This window comes from Penaeus monodon, chromosome 5, assembly GCF_015228065.2.
Source record: "Penaeus monodon isolate SGIC_2016 chromosome 5, NSTDA_Pmon_1, whole genome shotgun sequence".
NCBI lineage: Eukaryota > Metazoa > Arthropoda > Malacostraca > Decapoda > Penaeidae > Penaeus > Penaeus monodon.
This window is the reverse complement of record NC_051390.1, coordinates 56,080,303-56,085,302: the sequence shown is the minus strand read 5'-3', so window position 1 is coordinate 56,085,302 and position 5,000 is coordinate 56,080,303.

The window sequence follows — 5,000 nt, the reverse complement described above, 5'->3', positions numbered from 1 at the left end:
GCCCAACAGAAATCTTAATATTTTGTCACATTTACTTTATCGTAAAGGTATGAGAGGTTAATGCGCAAGTTCTTATATTAAACCAAACCAAACATGAACTAAATATTTCACTCCTAAATAACCGAAACGTCCTGGAATAGTTGCAGTCTGTAAAATAGATTACGAATACAAGTCACTTAATTGCTTTAAACAGCTAGGAATTGTGGTTTTGAATACAAGCAGCTGCTGGTTAATGTGGTAACATTATTATAGATAGGATAGTTTTAACAATAACAGCATATTAACAAAAAGGAAAAAATAAATATTATAAATAATAATATCAATAATGATTATAATGATAATAAGTATTACTGTTATAATAATAATAAGATATTAATCGAAATAATAAATATACTGATGGAAGTATAATGACAATATTAACAATCCTTATAATGATAATAAAAGAAAGTAAATGATGGTATTGTTGGTGAGGATTATTATTATAAGCATTATTATTATATTACAAATATCATTATCATAATTATTGTTATTATCGTTTGTATCACTGTTGCCATTATTAATATTATCATTATCATCACCATCATCATCATCATCATTATTATTATTATGCTCATCACAATTATCATTAATATTATTCAATATGAATAATAATATTAACATCATAAGTACAAGTAATGTTGATGCTACTACTACTAATAGGAATACTACTGCTACTGTTACTACTACACATAATCAGCATAAGAACTGTATACAGTGCTGAGCAAAACATAGAAATTTTGTAGAACCAACTTGCACGTACTGTTAAATCTTTCTCGGTTAGATCATTTTATATATATTTACAAATATGCTTACATATCTCATCTTTTAACGGTAGGTTCATATCTGAGCCGCCGTGGTCACAGCATGATACTTGATTGTAGTTTTCATGTTGTGATGCTCTTGGAGTGAGTACGTGGTAGGGTCCCCAGTTCCTTTCCACGGAGAGTGCCGGTGGTACCTTTTTAGGTAATCATTCTCTCTATTTATCCGGGCTTTGGGACCAGCACTTGACTTGGGCTGGCTTGGCCACCCAGTGGCTAGGTAGGCAATCAAGGTGAAGTCTCTTGCCCAAGGGAACAACGCGGCGGTCGGTGACTCGAACCCTCGAATTCAGATTGCCGTCGTGACAGTCTTGAGTCCGATGCTCTAACCATTCGGCCACCGCGGCCTTGACGATCATGGGCTTCCATGATTTTTTCTTAGCAATTTAGAGCGGTGGTTTGCCATTGCCTTCCGCCCGGTGTTTTTATCGAGTCACCATCTCTATTTACCTAGCACTGCCTGCCTAGCCAGTGGCTAGGCAGGCAATCGAGGTGAAGTTCCTTGCCCAAAGGAAACAACGCGACGGCCGGTGACTCGAACCCTCGAACTCAAATTGCCGTCGTGACAGTCCTGAGTCCGACGCTCTAACCATTCGGCCACCGCGGCCCCATGCTTACATATATATATATATATATATATATATATATATATATATATATATATATATATATATATATATATATATATATATATAATATACATAGGTATGTATGTTTTATATATATTTACATAGGTATGTATGTTTTATATATATTTACAATATGCTTATATATTATATATATATATATATATATATATATATATATATACATAGATATACATATATATACACATACACATGTATATATAATGTGTGTGTGTGTGTGTGTGTTTACGTGTGTTTATATATATGTGTGTGTGTATGTGTGTGTATTATATATATATATATATATATATATATATATATATATATATATATATATATATATATATATATATATATATATATATATATATATATATATATATATATATATATATATATATATATACATGTATATATATATATATATATATATATATATATATATATATATATATGTGTGTGTGTGTGTGTGTGTGTGTGTGTGTGTGTGTGTGTGTGTGTGTGTGTGTGCGTGTGTGTGTGTGTGTGTATTATATATATAATATATATATATATATATATATATATATATATATATATATATATATATATGTATATTATATATATATAATATATATTTAATATAATATATATATTTATATGCTAGCGTGTTCGTGTGCGTACGTGCGTGCGTGTGTGTGTGTGTGTGTGTGTGCGTGGCGTGTGTGTGTGTGTGTGTGTGTGTGTGTGTGTGTGTGTGTGTGTGTGTGTGTGTGTGTGTGCGCGTGCGTGTGTGTGTGTGTGTGTGCGTGTGTGTATGTGTGTGTGTGTGTGTGTGTGTTTACGTTTGTGTGTATATATGTATAGATAGATAGATAGATAGATAGATATAGATATAGATATATCATAAGAAAGGTGTTGTGGGTAGGTCTGACAATAAGTGTTAAAATTTATGAGACAGAAGTGAGCTGTAAATGTATATAGCATATATTCCAAAATATGCACTTCTGATACTCAAGGCCGTGTGTTGCAACTCCTAAGTTCATGAAAGGCAGGTTCAACCCTGCTGGAAGGGCTTACTAGTTGTATTCGGCTAAATTACTCCGACCCCCCCCCCCCCTTCCCTATCAAGATAAGGAGGAGGGGTCGGAGTTATCTCCCCCCAACCAGTAGGTTGGAGGGAGATAACTCGGCTGTCTACCCCGCAATCATGAAAAAGCAAAAAACAGCAACGGCCCTCATTTCCCGGAGGCGAAGGAGCCCCTGGTTACGGCGGCGATCAGGATCGCGCGACCCGGAGCAGAGGGTGCTAATAAAAATCGGTTAAAGGCAGGCCGCCCCACGGCAATGAAGCTTTGCTCTTACAATATTGAGATTATGACCAATGAGTCCGACTTACTAGCATTGACTGAGGCACCAGAAATGTGAGGGGACGAATGCTAATCAATTTTGCTGAAGCTCGATCATTCAATGTCATGAATACGTTTTTCGAAAAAAAAAATAATAATAAAGAGGAAGTGAACGTGGAAGTCACCATCTTACATCCTAAACGAAACTGACATCATAATTTAAAATAAGCGAGATATAGTAAAAAATATATATGGAAGTTATTAATAAAGCAAATGTGGGTATCGACCACAAAAAAATTCATAGGCGAAATTAAAGACACCTCAGAAGGGAAAGGAATAAACTCATATGAAAGCCGGTGCCAAAACTAGCTAAATTGAAGACCGACGGCGACAGATATTCGCTTTAACAGATACTCGCTTCTCAGTGACGAAGATCGTAACATTGCAAAATCAACAAACAGTTCAATGACATAATAATGGAAACTGCACCTGAAGCAGGCGGTAAAACGACATGCAAAATTCCAGCAAGCTCTCGGTAGAAACTAAACAGGTTATGCAAAAACGTAAGGTCATGGAAATGTCGGCAAACAGGAATAAAGTAGAATAAGCTGAACTAATAAAGACTTCAGACAAAAATAAGGGAGTATTTGCGCAAATTCAACATTCGTAAAATAAATGAAACGGTGATTTCTGATACCAGCACGAAAACAGCCAAAAGGAGACCTGAAATGGGGAGCAACAAATGTATGCAACAAAGAATCCAGACGGAGAAGTAGCAAATAACAAGAATGAAATCGTTAAAGTAGTGGAAGACTTTTACAGGGATTTGTACAGTTCAAATGAACAGCCACGTACAGAAGTAAACGCGGTAATTAGAGATGTACCTAACACCACAGTAGTAGAAGTAAAAAAAAAACACACACTCAAAGGCATGGAGAGAGGGAAAACGGAAGGATTTAGTGTGGAGATGCTGGAGAAATCGTAGAAATGAATGCCTTCTCAACAGCAAAACTCCGAAAGCCTGGAAAATACAAAATTTATTTTGGTACATCAGGACGGGGATAGAAAATACCGTATATATATATATATATATATATATATATATATATATATATATATATATATATATATATATATATATATATATATATATATATATATATATATATATATATATATATATATATATATATAATATATATATATATATTTATATATATATATATATATATATATATATATATATATATATTATCTATAAACTGTTCCGACACTAGATTCCAACCAGCCTAGATCACAGACAGGCTTCCACGGTGGATTCTCAACAGACCACATCCACACACTAACCCAAATAACAGAGAAAATAAATTAATACACGAAACCCCTGTGTACGGCATTCTTTGATTACGAAAAGGCATTTGACTCTGAACAAATACCAGCAGTATTAGAATCTATGCGAAGACAAGGAGTAGAGGAAATCTATTGTAAAGTATTGGAAGATACATATGAAGACGAGACAGCAATCACCAAGCTCCATGCAGAAACCGATTAAAAAAGGTGTTAGGGCGACACCAAATCACCAAAACTGTTTACAGTTTGCCTTGAAAAAAATATTCGACAAGTTATAATGAAAGGGAAAGTATATCAAAATGGGGGCGAACATTCAAACAATCTAAGATTTGCAGACGATTCTGTTATCTTCAGCGAGTCAGCAAATGAACTGAACCAATTTATAAACGATCTGAATAAATTTTGAAAGACTTAAGATGAACAGGAAAAAGACTAAAGTCATGTTCAACATGCATCTGGAATTAACGAGATTTGGGGACCAAGACTAGTAAAAAAATGCAACATCGGAAAAAGTATATAGATTATATATATATATATATATATATATATATATATATATATATATATACATATATAATTATTTTTATATAAATTACATATATATGCATATATATATTATAGCAACAGGACCCCGCAACCTGAAGCTGCGTATACTTCCTAAGTTAGGTCACATCAGGTCCACAGCGGTGTCCTCGCACTCTCGCCAGCATCTCTCGACTCACTGCAGCGACGTGACTAGCTGACACGAACACCATTTGGTCTCTTATTGGGCCCTCGTTCCCTGCCCTCTTACGCAGAGCTGAAGTCGGAACCGAGATCAGCAACCCCCGATCCTC